Source organism: Monopterus albus, unplaced genomic scaffold, assembly GCF_001952655.1.
Source record: "Monopterus albus unplaced genomic scaffold, M_albus_1.0 scaffold56.1, whole genome shotgun sequence".
Taxonomy (NCBI): Eukaryota; Metazoa; Chordata; class Actinopteri; order Synbranchiformes; family Synbranchidae; genus Monopterus; species Monopterus albus.
Window position 1 is genome coordinate 274,113 of NW_018127936.1, and position 20,825 is coordinate 294,937.

At 39.7% G+C, this 20,825-nt stretch overlaps 1 protein-coding gene across 6 annotated transcripts in view; it reads right to left on the reverse strand.

Moving 5' to 3' along the window:
- grid2 (glutamate receptor, ionotropic, delta 2) overlaps window positions 1-20,825 on the reverse strand; it is a 437,846-nt gene that overhangs the window by 204,733 nt on the left and 212,288 nt on the right. The gene's annotated exons all lie outside the window — the stretch shown is intronic.

A 20,825-nucleotide genomic window follows, 5' to 3' on the forward strand; every position in this document is an offset into this window, starting at 1 on the left:
GCGGTGGCACCATTGAGGACCAGGCGCCCCAAGACTAGGCTCGAGCCCTGGTTAAATGAAGAGTCCCGTGCTGCCAGGCGTGAGTGTCGCAGGGCTGAGCGCAAGTGGAAAAAGGACAAACTACAAGTGTCACTTCAGATACTTAGAGACTCTTGGCATGATTATCAAAAAAATGTGAAAAATCTTAAGGGAAATTATTTCTCTAATATCATTCAGTCAAACTGTCATAAGCCTCATGTGTTGTTTAAAGTTATTGACTCAGTTCTGAATGTCCCTCAGGTTGCCTGTTTTGAGTCTTCCCCCACCCTTTGTCAAAAATTTTTATTCTTTTTTAATGATAAGGTTCTTTCTACCAGAGCTCAGATTTTACCTCCTGTTTACGATTTTTCTGTTTCTCGTCCCTGCTCTGCTGTCTTTGACCAGTTTGAGTGTGTGTCCTTATCCTATTGTCAGGAGATTGTTGGGCGACTGAATCCCTCTGGTTCCCCAAATGATGCTGTTCCTCCTCGTTTTTTAAAGGAAATCTTTCCAGTTGTGGGGCCATTTGTTCTCCCCATTAATAATAGCAGTTTATCCTCTGGCCTGGTTCCAAAGATGTTTAAACATGCCGTGGTGCAGCCGCTGATTAAGAGACCTGGTCTGGATCCCACAATGTTCTCAAATTTTAGGCCCATCTCAAATTTGCCATTTCTCTCCAAAGTCCCTGAAAAGATAGTTTATGCTCAGTTACTGGCTTTCTTAGATGAGCACAATATTCTTGAGACTTTTCAATCAGGGTTTAAAACCCGGCATAGTACTGAGTCAGCCTTGGTGAAAGTCTTAAATGACATTTTTCTTGCAACTGACTCAGGGAATTGTGTGGTCCTAGTGCTCTTACAACACCAAGGACTGTCAGACTTATTCATGGGGAGAGAAATGGTCTGTCAGGGGAGGAGGACTGAGTTAGATACACATCACAGGAAGAGGGAGCACAGTGTAGTCTGAGCACAACTGACATGAAGCCTCTGATGTCAGGTCTACTTGGCACAACCTGCCTCTCTTCCACCTTTCTCTTCCTTCCTTTCTTTCAGCTCTCTCGACCTGTGGGCTCTGCACCTCAGCTGTGTTGCATTCGGTAATTAGCGACTCATTTGTCTGTGCGCACAGTTGAGGTGCATCCCAATGATTACCTTCCTCCTTATTTATACCTCTGGCAGACGCTCCCTCGTCGCCGGAGCATTAACTTTTGGCCTCCCTACACTGGTTACCTGTCCATTTTCGGGTCCATTACAAAATTTTACTCTTTGTTTTTAAATTCCTTCATGGCTCTGCACCATCCTACTTAACTGATTTGCTTCATTGGCATACACCCACACGCTCTCTGAGGTCAGCAAATCAGTTTCTCTTGAGTGTCCCAAGAACGAAGCGTAAGCTTAGAGGCGATCGAGCCTTCGCAGTTGCTGGTCCTAAACTCTGGAATGATTTACCGCTGTCCATTAGACAAGCCTCTACCCTGTCTGTTTTTAAGTCTCTTTTAAAAACTCATTTATTTTCCCTGGCATTTTGATATTTTTGTGTTGATTTTAGTCATTTGATTGATTATATTTTATATTGTTGTTTGTGGTTTATAATTTATATTGTTTTATTGCAATGTACAGCACTTTGGTCCACTCTGGTTGTTTTTAGTGCTTTATAAATAAAGTTGGTATGGTATGGTATGGTAACACAGTACAAACCCTTATTACTTATTATATTGGATGCAATTCAGTAGGAATAAAATGATAATGTTGGAAATATTAGAAACTTGAGATTTGACTCAGACTATAACTCAAAGAATTCAGATTTGACTCTGACTTTCATTTTGTGACTTGTGACCATCTGGATCCTTCAGATAAACAGTGAATCAGGCAGAAATGATACCAGCAGTACTGGTCCTCTTCTGTACATCACAGTGATTTTCTTAGCTGCACTTGGGATGAATATCTACAGTAATACAGGCTATAACCACACAGAGAACGCAAACAAAATACACACCCAGTGGCCCAGAAAACTAAATTCAAAATATAAATATATAATATAAACAACTGCAACAGAGCCAGACCCATTCCTTCACTGTGTTTGTCTCTCCCCGTCACGTTCACTCGCTCCCTGGCAGTGTACTTGACAACTTTTATGTTTCTGTAACAAGAATGAATGAGCTCTGAGGGAGGAAACACTGCGTGTACATAGGTGTGTATTTATTAATGGTTGTGCCACTGCATGCTTGTTCCCAGACCATTTTTGTCTTTTGTGGTTGTGTTTGTTTATTTCTATATTCATATACAAGAGCAAGGGACTGGTGTGTTTCAAGTGGAAAAGCAACAGCAGAATCTGTTCAAAATACCCAGTAAAGCCCCTTCGCTGTCACTCTGTTGGTCGATAATTGAATGAGCGAGTGTTTATAGCCGATCACGGCGCATGAAAACATTAAAAGCTTTGTAAATTTTGAGTTCTTGGCTGTAGCTGTTTACATTGTTGTATATTTTCATTAACGTAGCTGTCAGCTTCTGCTTTATTAACTGCAATGTACATATGTGGTGATCACTGTGATGGCTGTTGGCCTGTTTGTCAAGTCTGCCATGGCCTTTGGCCCAGCCTAGTGTTTTCCCCTCACTGTCTTCTGTCTGTCTGTTGGAGGAGAACTGAATAATGACTTGTTCAGTGGCAAACATCAGTCATTTTTACAGTGAAAAGTAACCCTGAGTGTCAGTGTCAAACAAGTGGTGCAAAGGTATTTTACAAATTTCCGTGTGCCTGTATCAGGCAGACTGTCACTGCAGGAAATTGGCACAAACACAATTATTTCAGGGTATGCTGTGTATAATAGCTGTCAATTTTTAATGCTTTCAAAAAGTGGCACTTTTTGTGGCAATGTCTTTGAATTAAAATGGTCTGTAAATGTGCTTGTGTTATTGAGCAAAACCTTCTGCGTAAAACACACTGTACATCTTTGTTAAATTGTTTGATCCTGCTGTAACAAAAGGGGAGTGTATGTGGGTGTGTGTCTGGTTTTAATGTCTGCAAAACAGTTACCGGATTATGCATTAGTGTTCACAAATGTACATGTATACGTATATCTACTGCACTTTATGTGCATGTTGATGGCTGTGGCATTGGGTTTGTGTGTTTGTCTTGACTGCCTGTGTGTGGTTTGGAGAAAATGTTAATTACATCGACTATGCAGTGTACTTGTGTAGTACAGAAAGACTGAGATAAAGAAAGAGCATCTGAGAAAAAAGGGAAACTGTGTTTGCCAAAAATACTCCCTGATTAAATTAAGATGTTTTATTTGTTGTTGGACATTAATAACTGTGATAAATAGCTATGACTGATATACAATACCAGCAGAAATGCCTATATTCATACAATTGGCATGAGTTCAGGAAGACCTGCTTTTGGTTGCTTACTTTTATATACATGTAAACAAGTTGACTGTATAGGCCGCCTATCTATTTATATCTGGTGTAGTGTGCGATGCATACAGTACATGTATATGATGTTTGAACTCTATGAAACATGAAAAACATTTCAAAAAATAAGGGGGGAAGAGCTGTTAATAGCACTTACATGTATACTGGATACTAACAGTGGAGATGATTTGGCACCAAGGCAAATAAGTCAGCACTGGAAACTCTAGAATAATAGTTTTAGTTACAAATGTCTACTAAACTGTAAACACTCTCCTATTCAATAACACCACTGTTTTCATGTTCAGATTTTTTATCTGACTGATAATTATTCTTTAGATAACATTAAGTGTGAACAAGAAACGAAAATAAAAAACAACTTTAACACAATGACAACAATAACAGATTTAAGCAGTGTGCTGCTGAGTGGCACAAACAGCCTGGTTGTAATGAGACAAGAGCTGAACCACTACTGAGAGTCAGACAGCTAGAAGCACACATGGACACTCATTCTCAGACAAAGAAATGCACGTCAATTAGTGACAAACATTGTAATTGCACATCATAAGGACAGCAAAGACTCATTAAAATGAAATGGAAAAAAAGCATACATCCACTATATTGTGTATTGTCAAAGGATAACTAATGTATTTTTGCTTTGGTGCTTCATTTCTTACAAATTAATTTGAATTTCAATTGTTTACCAAAACACTGATTGCTTTAATGAGTGGCACATTGTAGAGTGGTTCTTTTTGTGACCTCCTGATGGAAAATGATTGACTCTGAGGCTATAACGTTGATTGGAAATGTTGTCTTACTAAAATATCCCTCTGGCAGAATTGAATTGGAAGTTAGATTTTGGTACAAGTTTTATGCATCATATGCACTTTGAAACTTTTTATTATTGTTTTCCATAAAGTGTTGCGACAAACTTCTCTTTGTTTAAAAAAACAAAACAAAAAGACAATTGCCTGGGACAATATGAGAAAATTAATTCATACTTTATTATGACTGTGCTACAACCACAGAGCAATTAAGAAAATCAATAAGGCTAGAAGTAGTTTTATATAAATATTCATTTTGCTCTTTTTAATTGAAGAGGTCATTGCTTACTTGTCATTGCCACATCCGCATTCAAAATAATTAAATTTTTTACAGCATTAGTCAGAAAGTATTGCGCTTGTGAATAGTGCCAAGAAGGGCACTGAAAGAGTTTACGTATTTCTGTGGAAGAGCAATCGTGTAATGGCAAAGTGAAAAGTCACAGTAACTGAGAAACCAGGCTTATAAAATTACAGCAAAATGTGTGTCAATGTTGAAAAGTAAATACAGTTTGATGGTTTCCTAATGCTATCATGTCTATATTTCACATACAGAACTATGCTCAAGGCTTAGTGAGGACGCACTGCAGCTCTCCCTGTCATGCACCTGTGTCCTCCAGGTCGGCTTCCTCCCACAGTCAAACGCCATGAAGTTTAGTTTAACTGGTGACTCTAAATTGTTAAGTGTGAATGAGAGTGTGAATAGTTGTGTCTTTATGTGTCAGCGTCAGCCCTGTTATATATCTATTTATTCAAAATATTCACAAAGTTTATCCTTTGCTTACTTCAAGCACATGCTGTGATGTACTGTACTTGCATATTGTGTGTGTATATACTAGTAGCAGCTAGCCATCCCTGGTAGGCTAGTCGTTAAGGTGCAGCGCTCTCGCCGCTGCAGCCAGGGTTTGAGTCAGGGTTGCATCAAGAAGGGCATCCAGTGTAAAACACGTGCCAAATGTCAACATGCAAGTCGTCAGTGTGATGATTCGCTGTGGCGACCCCTAAACTGGAAAAGCCAAAAGTGACTTTCTTATTTACTAGTAGCAGATATTATGACTGCATGATAAGGTATTTTCTAGAGCCACACTTAATAGAACCGACACAGTCTTTAACTTGGTATTCATAATGCCTTGATCCAGCCGACCACTGTTCTGACTTTTGTCACTCTCTCTGTTCTTCTAGTTATTCTTTCTTTTCAGTATTTTCTCCCTCCGTTTTATCTCATGCTGCAACTTTTTTCCATCTCCCTCTCTTCCCACTCCCTACCACGTGTCTCTCCACCTCCCTAAACTCTCCCCTCTATAATCTCTCACCCTCTCACTCCCCTCTCCTGCCCTGCTATGTGCAAAAACCAGACAGATGCTAAGGTTTAGTGCTTTAATTTGGCTGGCTGTCAGCCCCTCAATCTCTTTGATACTTGTACACCTAGTCCCATCGAAGACACTATGATCCAATTTGGGCAAGCTGGCATCCACTCAGACAGACAAGAGCTTGTGAGACGACAAGGTGTTTTTTTTTTTTTACCCTCTGTGCTGTATGAGTGTGTTGGCATGTTTCTAAGAGTGCACGTTTTTATTTACTTGACTGCATATGTATGTTTGTGTGTGTGTAGTTGTGCTGGAGGGAGGGCAGAGACACAAATATAAAAAGAGAAAGATTTGTCATTTGGCAGCACAAAATGTCTAGCGCATGCACAAGCACAGGCACTTACACACCCTAAAAATACACATGTAATTAATGCTGCACATTTGAAATGTTTACCACAGGAGCAAACAGCCCTGGAGCAGCACAGCACAAAGCAATCAAAAGAACTGGATGGTAGAGACTGAATATACTCAATTGGTAATAGCAGAAATACTTTAGTAATTTAGTACCTAATGGTTTTAAGTCAGTCAATCAAAACGACTCCTCAGATCACCTTTATATGTTCAGGACTCCCCTCACTACAGTTTTCTAATCAAGGAAGAGGAGAATCCACGGCAGTTTCTAAACAGGAAGGTAATGTTCTTATCTAAGAGTACACAGTTTCATATCCAGCACCCCAAATGTGAATACAAAACAGCCTCAATATTCTTCTGATGGCAAATAGTGTGCATTTTAAAGTTGAATAACACTTCAGGAGACAAAGAAATTCTTGCCACTGTTTCTCATCATCTGTTTCATAGTGACTAGAAAAGCAAGGCCTATAAAAATGGCAGGTGTACAAATAATAGGCCAACACAGGTACAAAAGCAGACACATAGACACACAACTAACCTGGAATATGAATGACTCAGGAAAATATATGACAACATAGAAAAATAATAAAGCAGAGCTGAATGGTGGAAAACACTATAATGCAGGTGAGATGACTGACTGATGAAAATACTACAACACAGGTTCAACCATACAAATATGAGGTACAAACTAGAGTCCATATACAGGAAAGACTTAGACAACTGACCAGATTTCTGCAGAAACAACATCTACACATAGAGTCCAAACAAACGAGGTGAGAGTCTTTGGGGCAGAGAGTGTGCATTGCACAAGAGATTTCTCACAAGTGACAGTTCTTTATATACTGTTGGTAATGCAAAAAATTTTGGAAGAACGCCAGAAGTGTTCCTGTTTCTGAAACAATTCCTCTGAGGTTTCATAGTCTGCCTTCTTCTTCCTACTCTACTTTCCCTGAATACATTTACTTGTGTGTGTATGTGTATCTGTTATTTACTGATGCAATGCATGGATACATCATCCATCATCAGTAGCATTTTAATGACGATAACATAAAAATATAATTACAGTACTTTTATATCGCTGTAAGCATCATTATAACTCTGAAATGTCAGGCATGCATTCTTCTCATGTATTGGTGGTGCATTAAAATGCTTCGCCATCTTATACACATTTGACTTGGCATGAATCCGATGATAATGTCGCAACCTTCTCTTAAAACTCTCAATGGGAGTATTTCCAAGCTATGATTAATAAGCTCCAGACAAATTCATGATTTTTTGATGCCTAAGAGTTTTAATTTCTTCACATCCAACCCATCAGAGACCAGAAGAGAGAGAAGAGAGATAGAGAGTAATTAAAAAGAAAAGAGCGTAATATAATGATAGTAAGACAAGGCCATTAATGCTGTAGTGTCGACCAGAGAAAGAAGACAGTACCCAATAGAGCTGTCTCCTTCTTCTTAATGAACTTAGCTTGTCTCCTAATCATCATCTGAACAAAACCCAACAAGGTCTACATCCTATTTCGCCTAGCACCTTTCATTCTCTTTTACCTATAACTATTTCCTTGCATGCCATTACATACACAGTAAAAATCCAGCTGTCAGTTTTTATTTTTGCCTCAGAGTGTGTATTGGGCATCTTTTTTCTATGCAAAATGAAGCCAAACCAAGAAAACAGTTAGTGAGCATGTATCATGAACAGCTGCAGGGAGAGCTCACAGAAATGGAGTGGCAAAACCCACTTTGCATTGTCACATCACATGGCCTGGGAGCGGCATGAATTCAGTGCAGGACTACCAAATTGAGTGAGTACTTCAGCATTTTATGCTTTTAATGCATATCAGCACTGTGAAAATAGATCACTAATGCATCCTGACGTGGCGACAGGTGTCAAACCGCCAAAGTTAGCTGCTGGTGTGTAGGTTTGCACTGATAATAATGGGTGTAGGTGTTTTGACCCATGTCACCTGCCACCAGTGTGCGTTGCCCTTTAGTCTACCTTGTGTGGCTTTGCTCTATGCCTGGTTCATGTCTGTCTGATAGGCTGGCCAGTTCAGGAGTTTAACTTAAATTCCAAATGTTCTTCAAATAAAAAAAATCAGAGAAAAATAAATTGAGTACATTAATATGAATTCCCTTATCATTTTTGTGCAATTAGACAAATTTCTGCTGATTAATACAGTACTAGCTCATTATGAACTATGTTTGCATACAAGCTGGGCATTTTAAGTAATGCTTTCCCCAAATTTAAGGAGTTCTCTGAACATTTTCCTGGACTCCATTCATCAGGGATTTATATTAGCAATTTTCGACTACAGAGTCTTCTGCTGATTAGTGATCATTCTGTGGTTTGTGTCTAGTCAGTGAACTATGCTACCGAACTCATTGGTATGTTAAAATCCATGAAAAAGTATTCCACAACAGTCATTTTTTTGCAGAGCACAGGCAGAATACACATTAGTACAAGAGCTCTGGGAGAGAGTTTTTCATGTAAACAATAGTGATGAGAGCAAAATTTTAATTTTGGAAATGGGTGGGGTTTTCTTTTAGCAATGGTGTCTGAGCAGCCTCCTTTTATTGCATGTTTATGTGTTGTCTACCGCTCCTTTGAGACATTTAGTCAACTACACAGACATGGTGAAATGTCAACGTGTTAACTGTGTAAACATCTCAAGAACTGGCAAAGCTGCACTAGAGATTTCAGTGTCTACACACAGAGGCACAGGCTTGCAAGAGAAAAACAGCAAACAGACTGCACACAGACACATATGTATATAAATGTCATGGACATTCTCTGGTCCAATAGATTTTATTATGGTAATAATACATGCATATGAGATATATTTCTTAATGCATGGTGGACAGGGAATGCCAAGGTATTCTATAGTGGAGAGGAAAACATTTTGCACCTAATTAAAATACCTCTCAAAGCTGGGAAAAAAAGTTCATTTATAATACTTGCCCTGGAGCATCTTGGTGCCATATGGTATAAATGCTGTTTAAGATGCCTCACAACACTGCCAAGAAACATTTGCAGGGAAAGCCTGAGGTGCAAACACATATACAGTTTGACTGTCCCTCCCTCTTGTACCACACTGGCTGCCTTGTTGTCTTTTCCTCTCACACATACTGCATGGTGCCCTGTTTCCTCTTCTAGCTCACTGAGCTCTGCTTCTTCCACGCCACTCTCTTCCACCTGTCTTTACCTCTCTTTGGCTTCCACTAACTCCCTCCAAGCATAAACACACTGGCAGCTCTTTCTCCTTCTCTCTCACTCTAATCTCACAGGGGAGAACTCCTGTCCTGCTACTATTCCTCCTCACAGCCTATTTTGCTTCAGGCATTTCCCTCTATCCAGCTCAGCTACCATACTTATTCCTCTCCCCTCACCCCATCGTTCCTTTCATTTGCCACTTAGCCATCAGGAAATGTCACATTCCTTGTTTCTATCTTGTCTGGAGTTGAAAGAATTGCATACTACTATTATGTGGCAGCATTAGCTCCCGGTAGGATCTCCTACAGAAAACTGGTCCCAGGGGAACTGCCAGACAAAGATGAGAGGCGAGTCATCTGGAAAAGGAACACCAGGCCTCCCACCTGGAGCACAGCCTGGGAGGTACAGGCTCACAGATGTGCACCAAGCCAGTTGTGCTCTTCTGAAAGTAACAGCTGTGGGCTGTGGAAAAAAAACCCACCTGAGCTTCTCTGCTTATTGTGCTGCCATTACAATCCTGCTCTAGATTTGAAGACAAAGATGGATGGATAGAAAAGACTTTCTCCTTTGGCTTGCTCTTTTATTGCTTCCAACCTCTTTCACAGATTTCACCTTTTTACCCTTGTAAATTCTTATTTAATGTCTCTCAGAGTCTCTCATTACTATCCACTAATTTGCCTTGTTCACATCAAACAGCCATCGTATCCCATCTTGTCTTTTACCACCATGATGAAATTTCAGTAAGTCAGTCATTCACATCTCAGCCTGCATGGACTGACATTTCCTGTCTTGTCTTAGTATTTCCATCCAACAGTCCCACCATGGTTGAACTACTCCCTCGTTCTTGTTTTTTCTTTTCCTCCTTTTTTTGACTCCCTTGCTTTCTTCCTCCCTCTCTTGTTTACACTGCTCTTACTTCACTCTTTTCTTTTGTCACTGCAGATACAAATTTGTTATTTCTCTCATGGCTTTCACACTGTGCAATTCACACTCCATACACTCCTACCTCCCTCTCAACCCTCAAGCTCACTGGCGAGACAGGTTGTCTGTCTCTCAGTTTAACATGCATTCCTACACTGCCTATCACCTCTCTCCTTTTTTCTCCATCCTTCAGTTGTCTCCACACTAATCTTAGCTCTCCTCTCCAGCAAATCTCTATATCCTCACTTGCTTTGAGGCTCACTCACACTGGGTCTGAGTTCAGATGAATTTCTGTCTGTGCTTAGCATGAGCTGTTGCTTTCTCTACCTCATTCCCTCTTTGTTCATGTTCACACTCAGCTGGCTTCTTCTTCTTCTTGACTAGTTCCCACTTGCTGTGTCCTCTTCTGTACCTTATCATTCCTTTGTTACCACCTTCCTTGCTTACTTCACCCTTCTCTCTTTCACAATGAACTTTTTTCTGCCTTCCTTCATAGTTTTCATACTTCATTTCCTCTTCCTATACAGTCCTCAGTCCTTCCTTCTGTGAGAAAAATTATACTTCCAGCAGTGCATGATATGGGGGTCAGACAAGTAGCTAAATGTACCAGTGTTCTGTTTCAGAAAAATAGTTTCACTTGCTCACAAACATTTTGACTCTATAGCCCATATGCTCCTCCCCCCCTCGCTTTAGCCTCACACACACACACACACACACACACACACACACACACACACACACACACACACAGGCACACACAGTAACAACAGATTTAGAGTCCTTTGTATTCTCTTCGCCTCTACCTCATTCGCTCATCTCTCTCACTCCCCCACTCTCTTTCTCTCTCTCAACCCCATCTCAATACTGTGGTCTGCTTTAATTGCTCATCCCATTATAATTATTACAACAGAGCCTCCATCTCTCTCTTTCCTCCCTTGCTCCTATAATATCATTACATAAATTTGTGTTTCATTTTTTAGGAGCTGGCTGTACCTACCATCCTTCCACAGGCAACTGCCAATGCACCCTTAAGCAAAGTCATTTTCCACAATTTGCTCCAATTGCACTGCTGATGGTTATACTGGGGAGCCTCCAGGTGAGTGTGTGCATGTGTGTTGTGTGCTAATCGCAATTTGGGCAGTTATTCCTTAATAGTTAATGGTTTAATGGTGTTTGAACATTTTATTGTCCAGCCATAGCCTAAGAACACAGGGTAATTAGATAATATTAATCCAGTGTGAACAGGATCACTATGATATTGGGATATAGTTTGTTCAGTATAGAAGTTTCTGGGTTCTTTAGTGGATTTGGGGGATTTGGGAGCTGCAGTAGAAATTAAAATGAAAGCTTTGATAGCATCTTTGGTGCAAATTCAGGAAACTCACCAATAGCATCGCTTCATCTAAAGGAATCAAAATCATAAGTGTGTGTTGTCCTATAGCAACCCAGTCTCACAGCTAAATGTATAATAGCTACGTTGGTCCAAAAAACAAAACATATTAGACTCACAGTAACACCTCCAAAATTGTGACATGGCAACATCTTTCTGGCAGAAAGAAAATGGCTGACAGTGCTTATACATGGTTAGGTTTAGGCACAGAAACTAGATGGTTATGGTTAGAAAAAGCCCCTCAGTTCATTTAAAACACTCTCAACTGAAATGTATAACATGACATCAGACACAGGCCTTGATCTCCAGCTGTGTGAAAGTCAGGTGTTTGTTGGACCCATCCACCCCTGCCATATCCTTCCTAGTGTTTTTAACATTCTGTAACACTCCAGTCCCGTCAGTGGCGGTAATGCACTATTTCATTGTTTGCTAATGGTCATAAAACACCAAAAAGAGCAATAGGAAGGAGGACACTGGGCTGCAATACAACAAACTATTTTATAACTGTTATTATGACACTACTACATTTTACACTGTGGACCAATGTAGCTATTTTTATGGGAGACTGGGCTGCCTACAGAGATGCTAAGTTTGTGTCCCTGAACACAAAGCCACTTCTAGCAGACTTTTCACAATGGCCAGAGACAGCATGCTAACACAAGAAATATCTATTTTGACCCACAGTCAGAACTTGTGGTATTTACAGTATTACAGTTTGTAAGAAGTATGTATATGTCTGTCACTGTCCTGGCATTGGAGTCAGTCACTGTTACAAGATCAATGGTTGACTGAGACATGGCATGCCTGACTCAATTTTCTTTCTAAAGAACAAGCGTGAGGAAACAAGCTTGATGACCTGTATAGTATATCACTGCCCTCTGCCTTCAGAGATCATCTGTCCTGATCCCTGTTCTCTCTCTCTCTCTCTCAGGGGTCTACTCTTGCACTCTCCCTCCATCCTTCTCTTTGTGGCACTCCACTTGGAGCTCACAAAGAAAATAATCCCTTTTGCCACAAGCAGCCAATTAAAAAGCGAAGATTGATGTATTTGTTCACAGACATTAGTAAGGAATCAAGACAGTGATTTGTGGAAAGAGGTTGTCAAAATGACTACAATCACTTAACTTCACTGATTGCACTTTTTTGCAGACTCACACACACACACACACACACACACACACACACACCATAAGTACACAACTGCATGTAGACATAAACAATACCGCTATGCAAAACAATTTGCAGTACACGTTTACAGTCACATGCACACAAGCAGACATACAGCATGAATGATGACATATCTTTTAATGAAGGGGATGGCACGTAAGAGGCGACACTGCCATCACTGCAACCATGAATGTTTTATGGCTATTTAAACAAGTCAATTTCATGCTAATGTGACCACTGCTTACCATGCCAGAAAATAATAAACAACCTTCTGAGCTGGGAGGAGGGCTGTGAGCCATGAGGGTGCAAAGGGAGTGAAAGAAAGTGGATGGTGACACAGGACAAAAAGGAAGACAGTAATCTTTCATTTTGCCTTTGACATGTGTATATATGTGTCTGCACACTACTTTGGCAGCTGAACAATGATGTTTGTCATAAAATATGAGCTGACTGATGAGGTGATGAGTTGTAGATGAGTTATTATCTTTCCCAACCACTGTCTACCTCACTCTTTCTCTTTTATTTCCATTTCCACTTTAAATATGTGTTCATCATATATCTTGTAGACACAGTTACAGCCAACCAGTAGTAGAGTACAGAGTGCACCGCACACACCGATACTCTTTTCTGGTCCCTCTCTGGTTTTTTGTCTTTTGTCTCCTGCACTTTCTGATTGTTAACCTTCTCTTCTAAAAAAAAAAACTATCAAAGCAGCTATTTGATTGTACAAATAAACTGATGAAAGACAAATGCACTTTGCTTGAGCTTTCCTTTATCATAGCAGGAAAACAACAGGGCGGTTCTTCAAAGTACTGGAGAATCAAAATTCACCCACTGAATCAAAGAGGTAAGTGTGTGACTGTGGACAGAGGGGGTATGTGGCCGTAATACGAAACAAATGAGCTTTCCTCAAATCATTACACAAGAAGCCGGAACATTTTTTGAAAGCAGAGAGCTGGAAGTGAAGACAGAAACAAAGGTTGATGTGAGAGAAATAGGGCTGAACTGAGGGAAGCGTGAGATTGATATTCCCAAATACAGTTACGCAGGTATATGATGTGAAACAAACAGGGATCGTTCTATTCTGGAGGGAGCATTAGCAAGACAAATCATCCATAATATGTCTATCAAATCCCATTTGCTGATATTGCACTGTGTAACACAGCTCTGCGGGTGGAATGCCGTAAGGATTACACGAGTTCTACTCGTTCTTCCTCTTATTTTGCTCTCTGCCTCTCCCAGTTCCGCTCTCTCTCAGTCCTCTGGAGTCCTAACATTATACAGCATAATGGAATATCGACAGAGTCTCTCCATTCACAATTCAGCCAACAAATGTTCCCATGTTCTATTCTGAAAGGGGAACCAATGTGCTTATAATGCAAAGGGGCATAAAGAATATGGCATAAAGTGTATCTGATCGAATATTGCAATCTAAACCTTTATGAGGTGCAGAGTTGAATCCTTGATGAGCACACTAAGCACTCCTTTGCTCCGTCTCTCTTATTCGGTCTCTGTCCATCACTGTCTCACTTCTGCCTCCCTCACAGACAGCTTCTGTTTTTTTTTTCTATCCCACCTGTTCAGTCTATTTATACAATTGCAGCCTGTCAGGCTGTTTCTCTCTATATACATATATTTCTTGTCACTCTGCTCTCTCTCCCTGCAGATTGCCATGGTAACAGGTGAAGCAGGCTCAGATTGAGACTAAAGGCCCACAACGAGCATGCTCTTAATATGTCATTAAATCCAGATTATGGTAATTTGGTGCATTAAAGTACTGGATCTATATGTCTGTCCTCACAGTGTGGTTGCTGCCTCCACAACAGCAGACAAAAGGATTTTCAAAGGGTAATGAATACACCACAAAAGAATCATAGGGTGTTCTCTTCCTTCCTTGGCAGATGTCTCCAGCACGTGTTACCTTTCCAGAGTGCAAAACATCAGAACATTTCTTCACACCCTGGCTATTATGTGTTTTACCTAATTCCCTCAGTTCAGTTACAGGTCAGTCAAAACCTGGACAAACAGATTCAAGAATAGTTTATTTTCTAAAGCAATCTATACTCTTAATTTGTCATGATTTGGTTCCACTGCTTCCCGTCTGGCTTTTATTTTGACACTATTTCCTGTTTTGTTTCACCTTAGTTCTGGTCTTTTCTTTACGTTCTTCATCACTCACATTAGTTTCACCTGTTTCATTATTATGTGCACCTGTTCACATCTCTATTTAGGCAGCGTCCTCCCATGAGGACGCTGCCAGATTGTTCTAGACTCCAGCTCTGACTCTCTAGCTATCTTACCTTGCCTGACACTCTGTTCCTGACCTCGGATGTCTGTTTTTGTAACCTGATTGTGATCCTGGACTATGAATTGGTTGTTTGGTTACAGCAAGTAAAAGATCCTGTCTCTACCTCAAGTCGTCTGGCCTTATAATTGAGTTCACTACAAACACCATTTGGCATTGCTGCACGCCAAACCCTGACATAATTAAAACATGTCAAATGGAAAGTGTCTACTATTTCATGTGCACTAATATCCCAATTATTACATTATGTATAATTTACATTATGTAAATCACTCTTATCATTTTTAATAATGATACATGGTACTCCCATGTGTTTTTAGTAGACTGGGACTACGGACTAGGCTAAAGCTGGGTTGGCTCTTTACTTAAATGTGTTAAAACTTGTAAAGTGTTGTGATTGTTGTGTTATTTTGCTATTAATTGGGGTATTTATTTAACTTATAGCACCACTGTTGCACTCACATGTCATTGTATTTTGCATAATACATTGACACAAAAGGTTTTACTAGTACTGACAAAATCCATGTATTCAAGAACTTCATTCTGCAACTTGCCATACACTGTAGGTAGTGGAAACTGGAAACCAGGAGCTAACATAGATCAGTTGGAAGAAACCTATCTGAAAACAGTGTCTGGGTGAAGGAAATCATCATCTTATCATGATCACACGTCAAAGCCAGGGTAAAGTGATGTTCATGACTCAAAATATGGACAAATGGATGGACAAACATGTAGAAGCAAGACAGTGTTTGAAGGTTTCTATGGGTCATTCACTCTCTTACATAAACAAGAAAGGAAGAAGATGAAAGCTACGGGTTAGCCACTCCATAAGAGCCATCACAGGAAAAAAAAAATCATCATGGAAACAACGAATAAAAAGATGAAAAGAAAGGAAACCAGATTTTTAAATTTCAACATGGCACATCTTTCGAGAAAAAACATAAAGATCCATTCTTTTATTTCATCAACATGCACTCCTTCTTTCATCTCCATCTATGCATGGCAATGTTGTGAAAAATCTTTGTTTAGCCCTGGGTTTTCATCTCTTGAAATCTATATCTGCATACTGTGTATTCATTAAATACTTCATTCCATCCCCCTTTCCTCCATTAGTCCTCCAGCCATCCTTCAAAGAAGTTTTTCCTTTACCCCTGAAGGTATGTGCAGCTGTAATGACTTGTGAATCCTAAATATCTAAACCATTCATCCATTTAGTTCTTCACTTATCTATCATCTATCTATCTATCTGCCTATCTATCCACCCATTTACACATTAATCTCTCCATCCATCCATCTCTTTGCCACATTTTCATTTACTTCCCTCCCTGAATGATCTGAAGGATAAACTGAAGGACTTAAGGATTAATAGTCACCCAGGTTTATGATTTGCTTTAATGTCATTGCCCCACCTTTTCTCCATCTATCTTTTTCCTGCTCTCAGCTTACGTCTGTTATGTTGCTGCAAGTTCTTCAGTCTTTCATTTTCATATCCATAAGTATTTGCAAGCAAGTGTGATTATGTCTGTAGAAATACAGGTAGAAAGAAGATGTTAGGATATGACCAGAAAAATTTGGTTTCAGGTGGATTGTGGAGATGATTTTATGGGTTTTATTTACCATATAGTCAGTTGGTTTTATGTTCCAAAAGAAACATATAAATGACATGTAACTAAGGTGACAGCAAGAAAAAACCCATAAGATGAAAAGACAATGGGCAAAAGTGTTACTGATAGCAGATGTGGTGTTAAAGCTCCTCCAGTGGTTAAAAGCTGCTTTCCTTGTAGATTTGTTAATGCATTTTGGCGGACTGGTCAGTGTTTATGCATGCCTTATTTTTACATTACTCATGTTAATACCAACTGTATAGAAAACATGTTATGTTATTTCAATTTAATGGTTGACTACTTCATAAACTTTATTGTGTCAGGAGGAGTGAGTGGTAGAAAAGTACCAGTTATTAGAAAAAGGCCACCACACAGGCCATTCAATACCAGCAGCCATAGAGGTAATGACAAAAATCAGTTTTATTTGGTGTCATTTCCACACACAAGACAACATTGGGAATGAACTGTTGTCCTGGCCATACTAAAAAGGCTTGCTATTGCCTGCAGTAATGCCTCACCTTTTACTCAGTTCATGAATGGGGTTATATTTTGGAAATAATAGCTTTTAAACATGATGCTTTAAGACACCCTCAGAGAATCAGAAGTTCGCCCATGTGTTTTGTGAACTTGGAGAAAGCCTATGACCAGGACCCTCAGGGGGTCTTGTAGGGGATACTGCGGTGCCATGGCCATTGTTACAAGCAATCTGATCCTTATATAAATGGAGTGAGAGTTGTGTCCATATTCTTGTCAAGGTTGTATCCAGTGGGTGTTGGCCTCCATTAGGGTTGCCCCTTGTCCTTAAATCTGTTTGTGATTTCATGGCCAGAATCTCACAGCCAGGGGACGTTTGTCTGGTTTGGGGACCTCAGAATTGCTTCTCTGCTTTTTGCAGATAATGTGGTTCTATTGATTTCATCAGAATTCAGTGTGCACTGGGCCAGTTTACAGCTGAGTGTGAAGCAGCTGAGATGGGAGTCAGCACCTCCAAAGTCACGGGTCTCTGCTGGAAACTGGTGAATTGCTCCCTTCGGTTTCGGGTATCAGGTATCTTGGGGTCTTGTTCACAAGTGAGGGTAAAATGGAGCATGAGACCGATGTATGGATTACTTAAATTAAATTACTCATCCAGCCTGGAAATGCCTCGTGTCTCCTAGGAAGAGCAGGGAAATGTTGCTGGGAAAAGGGACATCTGGACAGCCCAACTGAACCTGACACCACTGCGACCTGACCCCAGATGAGCGAATGATAACGAATGGGTGGATGGACAGAAATAAAACAGAAACACAAAATTTTGTAGCCATATGATACATCAAAGAGTACAAATGTGTGCTTTACTGGTTATTTCTCATTGCAGCTACAGCTAAAAGGAACATCTTCAGTGCAGGTAGAGGAAGGAAGAGCTTCAGGACATGCAATCAGGAACCACTTCCCAAAAACCACTGTTCTATAATCAGTACCAAGTTAATAGTTTTACCTGCAGGTTTCTGTTTGTACACTATGTTCTGTTTCTGAAAGGAGATTTGCTTTGTTTCTTTATATTAACCTTGTATATGCACCTATAGTCTAGCTCAATCATAGGGGATGTTTTTTTTTCTAAAAATACTCGATATATTGTGAGTTACATTTTATCTAATTATTCATATGTTGCATTGTCATCACTAGATATTGCCAAAGATTCTGTGGCACCTGCCAAGCTCTCCTTCTCTGCAGCTACTTTGCTTGCACAGAGTTTGAGATCTGATGCAAGGACTCTGACATCATCTCATCTTAACCTAATGCTGGCACAAGCCCACTCATCCAATCACAGAGCAAATTACAAGACACAATTATTTATACTGATCACACCAAGACTACTTCCTAATGCTAACATGTGGTTGCTATGGCACCAAACTATCAGAGGGCCTGGGGCTAAACCACAGTGTTGTATATAATCTTTCCTATGATCCCAGTCTGTTTCTCTGGGCAACAAGCCTCATGAGATGATTTATGTATCTGTCTCTGTCAGAGTCTGCTAAATTTGGCTGGAGGTAATGAACAAGAGAGAAAAAAAAACACAAAGAAAAAAATAGGTTTAATCACAAATGCTTTTTTTTCTTAAACCTTAACCTACTGGCTTGAGGAGAAAATCAAAGATGTGTGACAAAGGAGGATACATCTGTAAAATGTGTTCCCCTTTCCCTTATCTTGTTAAACACTGAGAACTAAAAAAAAACACTTTTCTCCCAAAAAAGCAACTTTTGGAAACTATTATAACTTTAAAAAGCTTTTACAGTTAGCTAAGTTGATTTGATTCTTCAGTACAAATTTCATCAGTACAAGATTTCCCCTCTATACAGTATATTGTTCACAAAACTGCATAACTATAACTTTTTATCTGACCACTTCAAGGTCAACTCACATGGATACACATTGTCCTACACAAGGACAGTATCAAAATCCCTTTGTGATCTGCCTCTTAATAACTTTGCTATCCCATGCACAAGGGTTCTAAATCGGTTCTAATAGCCTTATGTTGGCCCCCAGAGGACACTGATGTGCTATTTCAGTATCTAATGCACTGTGCCCAGTGCTATGGTAGTACTTAATCTTCTGAAAACCATGAGGAAAGCCTGGTGATAAACAATATGACCTAGCCCCAGCTTTCAGAGGCTTCTTGTGGCTCAGTTGTTGAAAATAGCTGTTGATACACCATAAAAACATTAGATCCTTAGACACACAGAAACACACCCGCCAAAACACACACACATGCACAAACCACTTGGGAGTGGCAATACGACTACACTTTTAAGCTCAGCAAATTCATTGAAAGCAATCCACATTTACTTTTCTATATTGGAAAATTGAGGAGACAGACTGCTCTCACAGATGTGGAGTATTCTGCCTGGGTTGTAGGAGGTGTGTGTTTGTGTGTGTGTGTGCATGTGTGTAAAAGAATGTGAAAGCCTGCAGACACACTGGTAAAGAAGAGGAAGAGAAAGGGAAAACAAGGACGACAAGACCAGACCCACAAGCAACATGTGCATGTGTGCTCACATGCATCCAGACAGCTTCACACACATACTGTATGTGGATTCAGGCTCAAAAAGTTTCCCGCATTCACACCCCCTTTTCAACACCATGCATAATAAACTAAGTCTATTTAGATGTATCTTGGAGCCAATAAGCAGACAAATTAAAATAAATGATTGCTGCAGTATTTACTCCCTCTCTCCCCCTTGACTCCTCCTTCTCCTTTACATTGCTGCAAACATAACTGTTAGTAGACATCTTTCTGATTAAAATACTGCATTAAAAATAATATCAATCTCTCATTTGATGTGGAAGTCAGTTTGCCAAGACAGCTTTGGTGAGATGGTTGCCAGATTTATGATCACAGTTGCCAGGTGTTTGGATTAAAAGTACTGTTTGCTGAGAAAGTGGATTAGTAATGGGGGAGAAACAAAAATAACAGCTCATTACAAGAGAATTTCTCTTGACTTATTGTGTTATAGTGATTAAATCATATAATTTATTTTAACCATGCTTTTCAGCTGCTGTTGCCATTTATCTACTTTTGTGCATTATTTGAGCATTTACATTTAATCAATTGGCCACATTACCAAACACAACACAGGCCATGCAACCAACTCTAGCTCTGAAACAATAGTTCTGTGTGGTCAGCACATTATATCTGTACTGGTAAGCAGGTAACAACTACTCTTTCTCTGACTGTAGAATACATTGAACACAACAAGAATGAAATACATATGCAGTATATACAAAAATATATAAACATGAAAATGCAGCACTGGCACATGGTCTTCAAAGATACAGTATCTATAAATAGTGACTTTGACTCATTAACTATTGCTCTTCATCTTTTTGACAATAATATTATTATTATTATAATCATAAGTCAATAACTGCTAGAAAGATGGTGAAGGGTAAAGGAGACAAAGAAGGCAAACGTTTGCACACAAAGGTGTAACAGTAATAATGATGACTGTATGCCTTTTGGTTATTTAAATACATGATCCTGCTACTGTGCATGATGGCTCACTGACATGGGTTACTGGGATACTTAAATGGAACATGGCCATCTGGAGTGTTAATAGGAAAAAGAAAAGGCTGTTATAGCCAAACTTCAATTAGGTGTCATTAGTTGCCAAATAAAGTCACATCCAGAAAACTGACCCTTCAGTGCCAGCGTACAGGGTACCCATTTCAGAGGTTAGTGCTTTAGTACAGTATATTTTTATACAGTATATAAGTATACAGT